We start from the raw sequence: 18,187 nt of genomic DNA, 5'->3' as shown, positions 1-18,187 counted from the left end.
CTAACAACTATTAATATAAAAGACATACAGTAGTTGCTGCTTTTCTGAGGGGGCACATGTTCCAACACCCCCAGTGGTTACCTGAAGCTGCAGATAGTACTGAACCCTCTATATACTATGCTTTTTTCCTGTTTATACATACCTATAAAGTTTAACTTATAAATTAGGCATAGTAAGGGGTTAACGACAACAACAATTTTTGGCTGAGTGCAGTGGCCCATGCCTGTAATCCCAGGACTTTGGGAGGCTGAGGTGGGAAGATTGCTTGAGGCCAGGAGTTGGAGACCAGCCTGGCCAACATAGTGAGATCCCATCTCAACCAAAAATTTAAAAAATTAGCCAGGCATGGTGGCATGCACCTGTAGTCCCAGCTACTTGGGAGGCTGAAATGGGAGGATCGCTTGATCCCAGGAGGTCAAGACTGCAGTGAGCCATGATCAGACCACTGCACTCCAGCCTAGGCCACAGAGTGAGCCCTTGGTCTCAAAAATAAATAAATAACAATTCTTCTATAACAGTACAATTATAACATAACAATATATTGTAATAAAAGTTATGTGAATGTGGTCTCTCCCTCCCTCTATCAAAATACTGTAATGTTTTCAGACCACAGGTTACTGAAACCGAGGAAAGAAAAACCACAAGATAAGGGGGCACTACTGTGTGTACCATAACCAGGGCATCACTTCATTATACCTACTTTGTGTAAATGGGAGCAGAAGAGGCTGCCCAGAAAGAAGAGCTGAGCTTTGAAAGAAGGGTAGGATCATGACAGAGGGAAACAGAAGGAGGGGGAGCTAAGGGGTCATTTCAGAAAGCAGAACAAATCATGAGCAAAAGCCAGGTGTGAGTGTGAAATGACGTGCAATGGGCAGCTGGAGTGTGAGGTTACACCTAGAAGAATGTTGGGAGCTAAAACCTGAAAGTGGACTTGGAACAGAGTCATGAAGGGCTTTGATGTGAAGGGAGAGGATGTGTACTCTCTAGAGATGTGGGGAGGCAGTGAAAATCATTAACCAAGAAGAAATATTGACATATCACCTTGTGCTTGAGCATTTGCATGTCTGTCTTCCCAGATAGGATGTGAACGAAGTGCAGGAAGGCAGAATCACAGTTGAAGTTATGTTTATAAGTTCAATTGTCTGCACATTCCCCAGCATAATGCAGGTGCTTAATAAATTTTTAGAGTAAGGAGAGAAGATGCATTGGAAGGAAGGGAGGAAAATGGAAGAGGAAGAAAGGAGGAAGGGAGAGGGAGAAAGAGAAGCAGGGGAGGAAGGAGCTGTACTTTAAGAATAAACATTGTATATATATATATATATATATATATATATATATATAGAGAGGAGAGAGAGAGAGAGAGAGAAAACAGGAGACTATTACATGGGTCCAGACAAACAATGAGAGCCTTCATGAAGTAAGTATCTTATAGTTTTGAGTTGCTATCTCGCTGTAAAACTCAAATTCTCATCCTCCTCTAAATAGCTTTTCTATAAACTGTTTGAAATTAGTGTTAAATGTTCTAATTCATTGTGAGTAGAAGGGATCTGTGTGTTGCTTTACCTGTCCTGTTAGCGAATCTGTGCTCATCCATCCTATACTTTTGCCTGGTTCCCCTTAGGGACAGAGCATGCAATTGCAGATGGCCAGGAGTGGAGTGTGACCGGGGAAGAGAAGTGAGTAACTGACCCATGGGCCTCACTTGCACCTTATGCTTTGGCCCTTCCGCCACCTGCTCACTCAACAGGGCAACGTGTTTGTTATGCCTGGCTGACTTTTACATCCTGCCAGCCCAGACATACTAAAAACCTGACCTTCAAGTCAAACCCTCAATCCATGTGTTCTATTATGTTTCTCTCCAGATTGAGTGGAATTTGGGTCAGCCCTTGGTTAAGATGGCATTTTTCACTCTTCTAAGATTATGATTTAATCTGTCCATCTCAGACCTACCTGCAGTACTTTTCTGTTTATCCAGATAACCTTTCAGGGCTCTCTAAGCTTGTCATTTCCTCTTTAACCACATTTCATATACATATTTCCTATTGAATTCCTATAGCACACCCTCAAATCCTGAATTCTTAGGTGGTGTTCTTTCACTTCCTTTAATAACTTGCTAGTTCATAAACAAAATTATTTTACAGAATTTTTAGGATATGGCTCCAGATGCATCCAGGTGGCTGCCTTGGCCTGTACAGTTATATATTTTCAAAAAAGGAACACAAGAATTTGATTTTTTAGAAAAATAAATCTATACCGTTCCCCCAAATTAACTGCAGCTCCATGCAGGCTCAGAGGTCACATGATTTATAGGTAGTCTCCTAGAACCCTGAGCAATGGATCTTGTGAACCTCAGAAATTCTCCAATGATATCTCTACTTTTGTGAACTTAACCAAAACAAGCACATATACATGTTAGGTAGGAAGAATAAGCTGAAGTCATCAAGTGGCCAATCAAATTACAGCTCCCTACAATTATAATTCCTAATTATTTAGTGAACATCTGCTATATGCAGGTTGCTGAGAGAGAAGACAGGAAGATTAAAAAAAAAAAAAAGTCTTGCATAAAAATGGTTACCTTCTTTAGGGTGCTAGTTGGTAAAAGAACCATCCAGGGACACATTAATTGTGGTGCAATGCACAACAGGATGTCCCCTCATAGAATTTCAGGAGAGGGGGCAGTTCATTCTGGCTGCCACGGATCCCAGCAAGAGGACAGCTGCACTCAGCTCCAGTCCCCATGCAGGGTCATGTTACCAGACCTTCTGGATATGGGGTTGTGTTTTGTTTTGTTTTTAAGAAAAATGGACAATACATATTTTATGGAGGCTCTCCTGATTTTTTATTCTTGTCAATCAATTCAAACTTTTCTCAAGCCCTGATTCCATGTGTGGAAGTGGGACATCCCCGTGGATGGCCATGGACCATCAGCTTCTACCTCTGGACTAGAAGTGAGGTTCTCAGAAGAGGTCAGGATATCTCTAGAAAAGTGGGTTGAAGTCAGAGTACCCTCCCTCATTCTCTAATATTGGGCTGAGCACTATGGTTTAATTCCTTGGGCTGAGAGATATCATATTCCCTTCTTTAAAAAAATTAATAGGATAATCCTATCTGTGTTTTACAAAGATAATTCTGGTGGCAGATGGACACTTGGCAAATGGTTTGATAACATTAGTTAATTTAATAAATGAGAGAGAGAGTGAGGAAGGCAAGAGATTAGAGGACAGTTAAAAGGCCCTTGCGCCGCCAGGAAAGGTGGCTCACACCTGTAATCCTAGCACTTTGGGAGGCTGAGGCAGGTGATCACCTGAGGTCAAGAATTCAAGACCAGCCTGGCCAACATGGTGAAACCTCATCTCTACTAAAAATACAAAAATTAGCTAGGCCTGGTGGCGGGTGCCTGTAATCCCAGCTACTTGGGAGGCTGAGGCAGGAGAATTGCTTGGACCCTGGAGGCGGAGCTTGCAGTGAGCCAAGATAGCGCAACTGCACTCCAGCCTGGGGACAAGAGCAAAACTCCATCTCAAAAAAAGAAAAAAAAAAAAAAAAGACTCTTGCAGTGATGCAGACAAGACAAAATGAGGTTAAACAAAGGGAAATGAAAATGGAAAGGAAGTGATAAATATGGAAACCATCTGAGGGGCAGAGTGAGACCTTTGTGGAAGTCACTAATGTGGTTCACCAAACTTCCCTGGCTCTCCTGCTCTCTGAGAGTTGACACTTTGGCACTTCCTGGTCTGCTTGCATTCAAGTGGTGCCACGTGACCAGTGCTGGCCAATGAGTTTCAAGAGAAAGTGATGGGGGCTATTTCTGGCCCAGAGCATTCAATTCTCACCCACAAAAGCTCTCTTTCCTTCTGGTAATGTTCAAGATAGTAGGTGCTCCACCAGCTTGGCCACCTAAGTGACTACAATGAGCTGAGCCCCCTGATGACTTAGGACACATAAAGAAGTAAACTGTACTGGGATGTTGAGGTTGCTTGTTATCGCAGCATAACCTAGCCTATCCTGATTGATCCAGTTCTATTTGCCCCTTTTGTCCACATTGCAGTAGACAAAGTAAAAATAATACTATTTTACTTCTCATAAGCAAGACCAACCATCCTAGCAGAAATCCATGAGACATTTGCAGAAAACATTTGTAATCATGTAGATGATGCAACCATATTACATCCTAGCCCCATTAATAGTCCAGCATTGTATTGTTTCTTATGAATTTTCTCAGGATTCTATTTTTGATGACCCTTTTCTCACAGCAGAGTGTAGAATTAATGTAATTATTTTGTTAAAACTGTCAGTTGCCTTCTTTTTAACTTAGTACATATGAAAGCCTTTAAAATGAATGTGTGAATTGAATGACTAATTTGCACATCAATACAAAATAACCAAATTACTCACCCAGTATCTTCATAATCCTACTAAAGAATTATATTGTAGAGATGGAAAGAGAAAATAAGAGTGAGGATAATAATAATATTTATGATATGAGTAACTTTTACCATTTAACGCGAGTAACATTTTGCTATACAATTAAAATCATTTTATTGCAGGTTTCTTCTCAAAGAATTTGGAACAGAATTACAAATCTGGTAAAGGTATATTTTGAATCCTATATCTCAAAATATAAAAAGAGATGTAGCTTAAGAGACAGTATCATCATTTATTGTGTATCCCAAGCAAAGCTAGGATCCATGTGGTCCTAGAATCATGTCTTAGATTTCATCTGTAAAGTGAGGAAATATATGCTATCTCCTCTTCTTAAAAACTAAGCAAGAGCCAATGAAGTAAGATCTGGAAACCCTTTTTGGCAACCCTGAAATTGTTGTATATGAACAAAATTGAATTGCCTGTTTAGGAAGTTTAAAGTTCAGCCTAGATAAGAAAGATTTGTGGCGATATGAGGGAAGTTAAAGAGAGAACATAGTCAGAGCCTTAAAAAGAAGTCTCTTGCTGTATACTCCAGCTTCCACAGCCTTCTAAAGGAATCAGCCACTGCATCTTTGTCACTTAACTTTTTTTAATCTGAACTGACAGATCACTGGAGAATAACTGTAGGGAATAATCCCCACACTGGCACAGGGGATGGATTAAATCAACCATGAAAATAAGCACTGGCCCATGTTTCTATAGCCTAAAAGAAATTTGAGCATAGTGCTGTGTTTAAACCAGGCACAGTAGCCATTGAATTGTCTGTAATATTTTCTCCTACAAATCTCCATTTGAAGGAAAAGTCAAACACTGATGCTTTGAAAGCTGGGGTGCATCTTGCTTTGCTGAATTGAAGGAATTATTTTATTAACATAGGAATATAAACTGAGCATACTTCTCCCTTCCCCCCATACCCATAGCATAATTTTTAGTGAATATGGCTTATGTGTTCTCTTCTACATTAATTTTTATAAATGTAAAAATATCCCTGGAAAACCTATGCTCAATAAATGTTAGCTCTAATTTTAAACCTTTTGACCTCCAAGGTGGATTGGCCTTCTAAGAAGTCATCAAAGATGTAAATAGGTCTTTTTCACATTATTGGAGGAAAAATAATGAGATTGAATGTGACATGAGCACTTTTTTGAGCTGCTTCCTATCTCACCCAAATGTATGTTCTGTCCTTAAACTCATTTGGTTTCAAGAAGACAGTGAGGCATAGACAGTGAATCTCAGACTTCTAGAAAAACAACAACAACAACCACTAGGTTATCCATGTATTGGAGAATTTGCAGAGCACAAAGAACTGATATCCAAGGAGAGTCCCATTGTTTCTGCCGTGTTCTTCACCGATCCTCTGTCAAACTCTGTAAGGAAAGAATACTACTAGTTCTTATGCGAGAGCTAGATTCTCTGATGGGTAAATTTGGTCCCATCTGCTGAGCAGACAGATTTCAAATCAAGAATCAATGTTTCCATAAACAGTCTATGGATTCCTTGCAGGTTATCCAAACATCAATTAAGCAAAATCAAGGAACATGTAGAATCTATCCACCAGAATTAAGTCAAAATGCCCACTCAAACCCTAGGAGTTCTAATTTGCTATCGTATTAACACCTGGAAAATACTTGAAATTTGATGGGAAAAGGCAGAAGAGGGTTATTTAAATTTTTTGTCTTAAAGAAGATCTTGTTAAAATGTTTAGTATTGACAGAACTGCATTTTCTTCTTTAACTCATGCTGTAGGCTTATTCGAGGAGCAGAATTTTCATACGAAGCTCCTCACAGCTGAAAATCCATAACAGTGATGCTTTCCCAGAGCCTGGGAAGAGTTCAGCTAAGCCCCAGGTTGTCCTAGTTGGTCAGAAAAGTCCCAGCTCCAGTTTCCCACCTTTGCACACTTTAAGACCCTTTTTTGTATTTCTTTCTCCTTTCCTACAAGACTATCTGAAATACTTTGCCTTCATGAAAACTGCATTTATTAAGAAATTCAGGCCGGGCGTGGTGGCTCACACCTATAATCCCAGCACTTTAGGAAGCTGAGGTGGGTGTATCACGAGGTCAGGAGATGGAGACCATCCTGGCTAACACTGTGAAACCCCGTCTCTACTAAAAATACAAAAAATCAGCCTGGCGTGCTGGTGGGCGCCTGTAGTCCCAGCTACTCGGGAGGCTGAGGCAGGAGAATGGCGTGAACCCAGGAGGTGGAGCTTGCAGGGAACTGAGATCACGCCACTGCACTCCAGCCTGGGCGACAGAGGGAGACTCCATCTCAAAAAAAAAAAAAAAACAGAAATTCATACGCATATACCCACTTAACACATATTTATACTTTAACACCTTTATATTTTTTATCTATCAAGGATGTTTATTACCTTCAAATTTCTCTTCAGTGTGAATTCGCCAGTTTCATCACACTGGATAAGCTTGACATATGGATTAACACATGTAATCTTATTAGGGATAAACAAGAATATCAATAGGCAAGCTAGGTATGGTGGTATATGCCTGTAGTCCCAGCTACTCTGAGAGGATCACTTGAGTCCAGGAGATCAAGGCCAGGCTGGGCAACATAGTGAGACCCCCCACTCTAAAAAAGAAAAAGAATTTTATTATGTTTATTTTATATTGAAAATAGTTCATCATGTTCTCCAGAGATCCTGATATAAAATATATAAATCATATATATAAAATTCTGTGTACATATATATATATAGACATATGTATAAAATTTCTTCATTTATAAAACAGTCATGTCTGACAACAAAGACAGTGACACCTTCAGGTTATTTCTAAGTAGGCCCCCCCCCCCAATAACATTAGTTCCATATATGTATGCATTAGTTTGTGTCAAAAAAAAAAAAAAGATGGTGTTCCAAGGTCAAATGAGTTTGGTCAGTATTGGATAGAAAATGTTAATTGGGTTTCTTTTTTTTTTTTGAGACAGAGTCTTGCTCTGTCACCCAGGCTGGAGTGCAGTGGCATGATCTTGGCTCCCTACAACCTCCGCCTCCCAGGTTCAAGCGATTCTCCTGCCTCAGCCTCCCAAGTAGCTGGGACTACAGGCGCCCGCCACCACACCCAGCTGATTTTTGTATTTTTAGTAGAGACGGAGTTTCACCATGTTGGCCAGGATGGCCTAGATCTCCTGACCTCGTAATCCACCAGCCACGGCCTCCCAAAGTGCTGGGATTACAGGCGTAAGCCACCGCGCCTGGCCGAATCGGCTTTCTTTAATGCTGAAATTCTAGCCATTAATATTCTAATGCTCACTGAATTTCCAAAAATAGGATGAAAGATGCAGTATCTCCCAAATAATTTTTTTGGCCATCGGACACTTGTTTTTCATGGAACATATGTGGCAACTAGCATCCTGTGGAATAGTCCTAGGGAATATTTCTTAATCTATCAGGAACAAATGTCTATTGTTGACTTTTCAAAAGAGGGTTCATGCCACAGTTGGTATCATCAGTGGAGCCAAAGATGAATTTGGTCCCGTATAGGGTCTAGATATCAGCCTATGGCAAGAGACTCAATGTAATTAGTGTCCTAGGCTGGATCAGAATATCACAATGCTGACTCAAACTGAAGAAGATAGACTATAGAACCAGAATGCCCATTTTAATTTACAAAGAGAAATATAATTGTCAAGGGGCGCTAATATTATTGCCCTTTGATCAACACCTTCTCTGCTTGTAAAGGACAATTCCATGAAAATCCTTTTCTTGTCAGAAAGTTGCAGGATGAGTATAAATACAGGACTTGACATGTCGATTTATTCAGAGATATAATGGCCACATGTGTCTACACAGTGGGATATGCCTGCCAGCTGGACCAGATAGGGCATGGCCTCTGACCACCACTGCAACCTCAGAATTGGCTTCTGTGATACCATCTTTCTGTACTTCCCGTAATGACTAACCTTCATCTGATAGACACTTAGTTTCTGTCAATATGTTAAAACCTTCACCAGTTCAAGGATATTTAGATATACTACACAGAAACAATGTCTACTCCATGCAGAAGAGATGAAAATGGTTACTTCATCTCAATTTACAGTGGCTCAATATTATTTTATCCCATGTGTATAATTGCTCATATCACAGTGAGATTATAAGCAGCAAATAAATGGGAAGCCATCTGTGTCTTTAACATGGCTTGGTGTAATATATATATTATATATAACACTGTAAATATGTATAAAATATAATTACATGGTATATATTATTGTAAATATATATAATTGTATAATATATAATAAATATAATAATATATTATTATTATATGTCTGTGTATATGAGACAGAAAGCAAGCCAAGAAGACCTGATATGATTGTGCTTTCACCAACCCATTATAAATTTGCTCCATGGAAATTCATAGCTTGCCTCTCTGAGGGCAATTTCTACTTTCTTAAGAGTACTTTAACATGGCCTGTTACATAGTATAAACACCTCTGATAATAGTTTTAAATATATAGTTTGATTCTTAGAAGTCATTTGATTCTTAGGCACTGAAGTCACTTGCCCCTTACGGAAAGTCAAAATGTTTTGGAGTTTATGCCCGGTCCCCAGCTGGGATCAATGATTCACTGGTGTTGGGAAAAGTCAAGGGAATAGAGGGACTCTGTGAGGCAGGATAAACCCCAAGGTGTCATTTATGCTTCAGAGCTCCCTGGAATCAGGATGAGGCTGGGACTTGCCCTGAAATCCTGCCTTTGCTTGGCTTCTTGCCCTCCCATCCTGCTGTCCTCGCTCCCCTCCTTGTTTTTCCTGGGAGCCCTTCTTTAAATCATTTGCACTCAAATTCTTAGATCAGGGTCTGCATCTGAGAGAGTCCAATTTAGGAGACTGACTTTATAAGGTTGTTGAGAAAACCAATGAAGAAATTAACGTCGAATACTTAAAACAGTGCCTAAAACATAGGAATTTGCTGTTATCATATAAAATGTAGCCATAGTTTTGAAACTAATTTTTGTTTAAATTTTTTATCAATGTAATACATGCATGTGGTTAAAAATCAATTCAATCCACAAGGCTTCTGAAAACATGCTAAGTTTCAGCCATCCTCCTCTCCACCCTCAGGATTACTCCCCAGGGGAATCACATTTAACCATTTCTGGTTTTAGGCTTTATGAGTTTACCTCCGTATTTCCAAAGACTTCCAATTTATCTCTGTCTTGTATTAACTTGATGTATCATCTGTTCATTTCCTGCTGTGGAGTATTAGGGTTTAGTTCACTTACAACATCTCTCACTCTCTTTTTCTCCCTGCTCCAAAGAGAAGCATAGCACTATTTTTAGTTAACTGTATAATTTTAAGTAGCATACTTAAGTCTCTATTTGTTCTGTCAACTACAGAGCCATCTCTTTACTCTCCACGTAGTGCCCTGGTCCTCCCTTTCCCTCCTCCCTCCCACCAAGCTTTCCCTTCCACATAGTCAAGGATGATAGCTTTTGTGTTCTCATGAAATCTTTCATGCTTTGTTTATAGGTTGTTCCAAAAATTGCAAGTCAGTAAACACTCTTGACTTTAATATGGCTACCTTATTATTTCCTGCAGAGCCAAAAAAAATATGCAGTGATCAAGTATTCCTCTCAGTGTGGATTTTAGTGCCACTCAAAGAAAACATCCAAGTGCATCATCCTTTCATACTCCACCAGGTGCTCAAAATCACACCACATTTTACTTTCAATTAAGTTATTTATTTTAATTGACATTGAAATTGTACATATTTTGGGTTACCATTTGATATTTCCATGCATATCTATGTTGTATTCATTATTTTGTGCATTTATCATTTTCTCTTCTAGCTATTTTGTAATGTACAATACTTTACTGTTACCCAGTCACCCTACTGTGCAACAGAACACTAGAACTTACTCCTCCTATCTAATTTTAAGTCTGTACCCATTGACCAAGCTTTGCCTCTCCTCCCCTGACCCTTCCCCACTCTCTGGTAAACACTGTTCTACTCTCTGCTTCTATGGCTTTTCTTTTTTAGATGCCACATATGAGTGAGATCATGTGGTATTTGTCTTTTTGTGTCTGGTTTATTTCACTTAACATAATGTCCTCCGGGTTCATTGATGTTGCTGCAAATGACAGAATTTCATTCATTTTATGGCTAAACAGTATTCCATTATGGATCTGTACCACATTTTCTTTATCCATTCACAGTTGCTGGACACTTAGGTTGATTCCATATCTTGGCTATTGTGAATAGTGCTGCAGTAAACATGGGGATACAGATGTCTCTTTGACTATATTGATTTCATTGTCTTTGTATATACATCTAATAATGGGATTGCTAGATCATATAGTAGTTCCATTTTAGACTTTTTGAGGAACCTCTGTACTGTTTTCCACAAAGGCTGTCTTAGTTTGTAATCCCACCAATAGTATGTAAGTGTTCCCTCTTCACATCCTCACCAACGCTTGTTTTCTGTCTTATAGATAATAACCATTTTAATGGAGTGAGGTGGTATCTCGCTCTGGTTTTGTTTTGTTTTGTTGTTGTTGTTGTTGTTGTTGTTTTTGAAATGGAGTCTCGCTCTGTCACTCTGGCTGGAGTGCAGTGGTGTGATCTCGGCTCACTGCAACCTCCACCTCCTGGGTCCAAGCGATTCTCCTGCCTCAACCTCCCAAGTAGCTGGGACTACAGGCACATGCCACCACGCCTAGCCAATTTTTGTATATTTTTTAGTAGAGATGGGGTTTCACCATGTTGGCCAGGCTGGTCTCGAACTCCTGACCTCAAGTGATCTGGCCACCTCGGCCTCCCAGAGTGCTGGGATTACAGGCGTGAGCCGCCACGCCCGGCCTCGCTGTGGTTTTGAATTGCATTTCCCTGATAAGTAGTACATCACATTTTATTGCACAATTGGTTTATGTTTGTTTCTCTTACTGTTTCTTATAAAACCATGCATTTGTTTCTAATGCTGTTTGTTTTGCCAGAAATTTCTTATTGCCCTTCCTTTTGAAATCATTAGTATTATTATAAAAAGAAATGTGTATCTTCTTTAGGAATTGGCTAGCATCTTTTCACTTCTTACTTTTTCTTCAGCATTGAATTCAACAGTTTTTCTCCTGGAAGCTCAATGACTTCTTGTTCTAATTTGGAACAGCTGCTTCATATTTGGATTGTGACTTTCCCCGACAGCTTTGATTTTTCCTGAATTTTCTTGTTTCTTTTTTCACATTCTCAGATTCTTCCAAAATCTCAGATATTTTTTCATTACTATGGAATCCCCCATTTTTCTGCAGATTTTTCCCCTTACAGCCTCTGCCCCTATGCTCTGCTGTGGACTGGCTGCAGTCTGGAACTGCTGTACAGCTCTTGCAGTGGGGCTCCTTTGGGTTGCTCTCTTGAGTGACTTAGATGCTGTTTCCTGGGTCCTTTGTCTTCCTCTTTCTTAGTTCATAACCTTATTTTGCTGAAGTACCTATTCAACTTTCTAAGAAAAAGTATGTAAGGATAAAATTATGTAAAGATAAGATGTCTAAGTCTTTGTAAGTTCCAGAATGGGCCTTCCTCTGCTCTGGCCCTGGCCAGACAGTTGAGCTAGCAATAGAATTCTTGGTGGGAGATAACTTTCCCTCAGAACTTTGAAGGCATTGTTCCTCTGATTTTAGCTATATAGTTTTGCTAATGAGAGGTATGATAGCAGTTTGATTTATGTTTCTTTATATGTGGCCCTTCATTTTCTCTCCAAAATCTTTTTGGATTTTAAAAGATCTTTATCTTTGGTGTCCTGCAGTTTCATGGCGGCATAGTCTAGGTGCGGATTGTTTTTCTTTCATCTTGGTTGGCACTCGGGAGACATCTGGAAGGACTGGGAAAAGCAATGGAGAGCTCAGTGTTTTGGGGTGAGATTGTAGGCTGACTGGCTTTTTTAGGGTAAGTGAGAGGAAAAGCACTTTACTTTGGGGTGCCCACATCCACGTTAGAATGTTTTCTCAATTTCTTTCTCTTACTTTTTTGAGATTTTAGGCCTAGGTGGGGTCATTCTGCAGGTGGAAATAGTGGGGAAGTCAGCTGTTCCATAAAGAGACCTCAGCAAGCACCCCCTGGGAACTCATGGGGGACTTGCCACCTCTGAGTGCTTAGCCCCCGCCCCCAACGCTTTGCTGAGCAGGTGCAGCTCCCCTGGGTTAGTCTTGCTTAGCTTCTACATTCTACTTTACAGGGGGCACTCATCCTTCGCTCTGTATCTTTCCTGTTTAATGAGGCATCTAAAAGATAATGTTATGTCTCAGACTTAACCTGTCCTGAAACATTCCAGTAAGAGTGTGCCCTAAAATGTCAACAAAGGCGGTAGTGGTTGGGGAATTGCCCTAATTTCCAAAACAAAAGGCACTAAAGAACACTGGGTGATTTCCAGATGTCTGTTTCTTTTCTTTCCAACCAATGATCTTGTTTCAATTTTTTTTTTTTTCTAATGGCAGAACAATTTGTTTAAAAGAAATAGTCTCAGGCCGGGCGTGGTGGCTCACACCTATAATCCCAGCACTTTGGGAGGCTGAGGCAGGCAGATCACGAGGTCAGGAGATCGAGACCAGCCTGGCTAGCATGGTGAAACCCCATCTCTACTAAAAATACAAAAACTTAGCCTGGCATGGTGGCACGCGCCTGTAGTCCCAGCTACTCGGGAGGCTGAGGCAGGAGAATCGCTTGAACCCGGGAGGCAGAGGTTGCAGTGAGCCAAGATTGTGCCACTGCACTCCAGCCTGGGTGACAGATTGAGACTTTGTCTCAATAAATAAATAAATAAATAATAAATAAATAAATAAATAAATAAAAATAAAAATAGGCTCAGTGTCGGGGAGCTGCATTTGCAAGCTGATCTGGTTGAAAGTCAAGGGAAAAGTCACACTCTCCCCACTTGCTGCAACTCCCTGTAGGGCTGCTAGGAGCCCCAAGGGTAATGGCTCCCAATCCCCTGAGGTAGGTCTTTAGAATGCAGATTTTGCCCTACTCTCTGGAATCTAATTTCCCAACAAGCTCCCCTGGTGATTCTGGTCCACAATTGGAGATAGGCTGCTAGAGTTGGCAGAAACAATCAACCTAAGAAAGAAACTTGGGTGGCTCAGACAATACAAGAAAATGTGTAGGGATGTTTTCATTGGAAGAATTTATCTCTTTATTTTCCCCTGACGTCTCAAGAGACACTTAGATCTCCGCCTTAAATGCAAAAGAAGCAAAAAGACAGATTAAGTACATGTGTAGCAATACTTCTGGAGCTGATAACACTGACCATAGGCAAGATGGTCACACATCATAATCTCTGAGGCAGAATTTACTTTGCTCGTTTCTGACATTGTTACCAAGAATAAAGGCAGAGTTCTGGGTACACATGAACATAAAAATAGAAATAATAGACACTGAGGACTCCAAAACAGGGAGGATTGGAGGCAGATGACAGATGAAAAATTACCTCTGGGGTACAATGTTCAATATTTGAGGAATGGGTACATTGGAAGCCAAATTACCACTATTATACACAATCGACTCACGTAACAAACATGCACATGTACCTCCTGAATCTACAGTTTGAAAAATAAAAAAAAAAAAGAATAAAGGCAGACCTCCCAGCAAGTTTCCACCTTCTACACTTTTTCAAAATCCCCAGTCCCCAGCCATCTACCTTTTCCCATCGACTTTGCAAAACTTCCATCTGTGGGTGCAGGCTAGGGATGCCCTTACTGAGGACACCAGAAAGCGTTTCTGATTTGCATCCTTGGTTCAGCTCCCTGAGATATTCTTACCTAATGGGCATGTGTGGATGTTCCATTTACTAACTCAGATTCCTCCTTTTGGGATGTTCAAGATTCCTGTTTTTTCTTCTTCTAGAGATCTTAGTGGGGAGCAAAAGCACACAATAAATACAGAGTTAGGGAGGCAAAGGCTACATCCGGGAACACAGGTTTTTCCATGGGCCCATTGATTCTTTACAACTGGGGCTGATCAGGGAGTTGCTTCCCCCAGTTAGGGACAAATCCAGCTGGGGAACTCTTAGATGCCACCCCGGGGATACTCTAGAGACAATATGTCACAGAGTTCTGTGGACAAGGTAAAGTGATGCCTATTTACTTTCCTTAAACTGGCACCAAGCCTGAGCACAGAGCTGCTGCCACCCTATGTCTAAGCATGGAGGAGGCATTTTCTTACCATCAAGGTAAACTAGTGGTATGAATAACATGTACCATGGCCCTTCTCCACCTCCCTTCCATTCATACCTCTCACCTCCCTTCCTGCAACCACCACACTCCCCACAGCCATGTTTCTCTGTTCCTTATAATAACTTGTGGCTCATACTCAAATTAGCATCTTTATCTTCAAAACACACATTTACATTTCTCATCAGCAGGCTTTAAACAAATGATTTGCCTGCAGTAGGTCTGAGGTACAACTGTACACTTTCCCAGGAGTTGAACAAGCAGACCCTTCAATTTAGGCTCAATAATGAGATACCTGAGCCACCCCTTCTCACAAGCACAGCCATGGAGTGCATCTTTCTGCACGTGAGCAGTCTTCTGTGATCAAGCCCTTAGGAGAAAATAGGTTGCCTCATCATTACAAATAATCCTGTCACGTAAGAGGTTTTGGGAAGTGCCCAGGGTATTCACTGGCTATGTAAACTTGGGAAGGTCACTTAACCTTTCTGAGACTGAGTTCTAGATGTATAACATGGCAATAACACCATCTGTCCACACAGTTGTCTTGAAAAGCTAATTCGTCATATTAAATGAAGGTATCTTCAAACTGTGAAGCACTGTCTTACTTTTAACCCAGATTTCCTTGGCTGTTCTGTGCCTGCTCAGTGTGCAGCTTCCAAGTCTTCCCCAGCATTTCTCGAAGCCACTGGGATGGGGTCTTGTGTGCACCTAAAAATGAGTCCACAGTTCCCAACGCCCTGCCCTGCCAAACCTGTGCCTCTCCAGTGGGCACGATGTGTTTCTCCCTGTGCCGGCACCCTGGCCAAGGCTCTCCTGTGGCTCCAACAGGACAGCCCTTGCTGGTGGCTGCCCTGACCCCTCAGGACCATAAAGCCATGAAGAGCAAAAGAGAAGTATGCTCTTGCCCTGTGGCTTCCCAAGGCGATGTAACTTGGTCCCCAGTGTGTGAATATAGAGAAACAGCTCTTTTCTTGTAGTATGATACACATAACATATAACTTGCCACTTTAACTATTTACCACTTTATTAAATCTATTTTAACTATTAACTAAGTGTAGGATTCAGTGACATTAAGTATATTTTCAATGTTGTCCAACCATTTCCACTGTCTAGTTTCAGAACTATTTCTTCACCTTAAAAGGAAACTCACACCCACTGGCATCTCCTCTCTTCCACCTTCAGAGCCTGGCATCCACCCCTCTGCATTCTGTCTCTGTGGATTCACTTATTCTGGACATTTCATATAAATGGAATGTGGCCAAGGCTGTCTGGCTTCTTTCGCTTAGCCCAGGCTTGCACGGCGGGGCTGGGATGAGGATGGGTTTGGATAAGCATTACCACAAGGCTTCTTTCCAGGATTCCTGGCACTTTCAATGATAAACCCTGCTGCTTCCTTCCTCCTCAGTGTGGGTTTTCTGCCCTCTGTAGACATATCCAGATGAGGCTACTCCAGCTCCCAGACATACCCGGAGGTGTGTGAACAGCAGTGAGTAATGGCTGTACTCCTTCCCAATAGGCTTTCACACCCAATCCACCAGTTTGCCAGCCATGCCCACATTTGCCTGAGCCTGAGAAGTCCAAGTAAATGCTGAAGTGGAGATGCTGACTAGAGTGATTATAATAGTATGATCTTATATTTTGGCATAAAGTAGGTTAGGATGTTGCTAGAAATCCTACTTCCTTTAGCATTTGAGCACCATTTTTCTTTCTGTACATTGCTAAGTATAGGACACATTTGTATTTTTCCGGAATCTTCCACGGACTTGCTTTTCAAGTGCTTTTGACTTTTCTTGTGTAAACCCCATCTGATATAATTCTGATACCTCTGATGATGTGGCTCCATTTATGTGTAGGGGTTTACTGAGGAAACTTTTAACAAAGATTCAATATGAGAAATTGTTTACGATTTACAGCTAATATATAGAAACTGAACAAATTGGATTCTTGGCTACTTCTTTGTCATATTAAATTATTTATTTGAGAAATTTCAAGACACTGGCTTTACCGTAACTCTCTCTTCTCTCTAGGAAATTTGGTTTGATGAAATTTTGTTTTGCGTTTCTTTTTCAAAATTTTAAAGTAAATTTTCAGAATGTATTTCTGGGCATCCCTTTTCCTTTCATGGCTGCTGTTTCTGCAGTTAAATTTTACATTTAACATTGACCTATGTCGTGTATAGTAACAAGACAGAGAGGAAACCACCATAAAAGGGCATAAATACCAGGGAAGAAAGTAAAGTCTTCAACCTTCCCTGCTTAGGGTCAGAATTTTACCCCAACAAGCATCATTTTATCTGCAAACGTTCTTTGTAGTTCAAATATTAATACAGGCTTGAACCTTCCTAACTTTATTCATCTTACTTTCTCATTCTTCTGTGTCCTATTTCACTATGCTTTATACAACGAGCCACTTCAATGCACTATATTTTCACATTTTTAACCCTCATTTTCATGTTAGTGTGTAGGTGGCTTTGGTGTTTTTCAGACCCAAGTTACGTTCATATATGCCCCTGCTGCTTTCCTTTGCATCTGGTATATACCTGAACATATTTAATTCTGTATTATTTTTTGCTTGCAGATGTCAAATTAGTTTATGTAACTCAAAGGCTTAGGTTTATGCCTTTCCAGTCAAGCTGCTGCTATGGAAAACAAATACCCAGGCAATATGAACTTAGGGATATGGAGGAAGGGAGACATATTTGGGACCAGGGCTCATTAGTAGATTAGGGTCTGCTGCACCTACCCGTCTGCCAATATCTATCTGCCAATATTCCCAGACTTTCCTGTTTCTAAATGCTGATTTAGATAAATGCTTTTCTAACCAAAATGAAGCAGTGTGGTATTTAAGTCAACCATGGAAATAAGCATTGACATATGTGCCCCCACCTGAAAGACATCAGGTTAGGTTTGATTTGAATCAGGCAGGAGGCCAGATGCAATCAAGTCCCTGAAGTCTGGAACTCCACCAGAAGGAGAGATCAGGCTCCACTGCCCCAGGATCCTCCAGACTGCAGAAGATCTGGAGAGGTCAGAATTGAGCGGGGCTCCCAGATCTTTGATAAAATGTGATTTTGTAAAATAGAAGAAAGGGGGAAATGGCAAAAGCAGGCCCTTCTCTAAAAGGTCTAATAAACAGGCTGATGCCGGTGTACTTTCCAGACCTCCCCCATGCCATCTCTATCTCTACGATCACATCACAAGCCCCAGAGCACCCTGGCTCTACACACAAGGCAGGCCACACACTGGACTGCTTGCATAGACCTAGAGCAGTTCAATGGCTCAGTGAGGACTTGCTATCCCAACTGGACCGAGTTGGAAGCCCTACGTGGTACGTGAGATCACGGAATTGGTATTTGATACCCCTGGGAATGGTTGCATCGTCATTTCACCAATACAGCTACATTTTCCTTTAAGGCCTGTAGGTTTGACATTGATCCTTATATATTTATTTGTTCATGGGCTTGTTAGAAAGCTTTTAGATTGAGATTTAGGCAAAAAAGAAAATGAACTTGGTTTTTAGCCATAAATTTCTCTAGACCATTCTTAGGTCAAACTAACCAGCTTCCTGCTGCAGAAATTGTTCAGTG

At 40.8% G+C, this 18,187-nt stretch overlaps 1 non-coding gene across 1 annotated transcript; it reads right to left on the bottom strand.

Moving 5' to 3' along the window:
* Nucleotides 1-8,429: 8,429 nt before the first annotated feature.
* Nucleotides 8,430-8,561, bottom strand: LOC115831055. Its single transcript, XR_004026603.1, has one exon. It is a non-coding gene; the product is annotated as a small nucleolar RNA SNORA20 (small nucleolar RNA).
* Between the last annotated feature and the right edge of the window lie 9,626 nt (nt 8,562-18,187).

Source organism: Nomascus leucogenys, chromosome 17 (genome assembly GCF_006542625.1).
Source record: "Nomascus leucogenys isolate Asia chromosome 17, Asia_NLE_v1, whole genome shotgun sequence".
Taxonomy (NCBI): Eukaryota; Metazoa; Chordata; class Mammalia; order Primates; family Hylobatidae; genus Nomascus; species Nomascus leucogenys.
The sequence above is the reverse complement of the archived record's forward strand: the minus strand, read 5'-3'. Positions and strand labels throughout refer to the sequence as shown.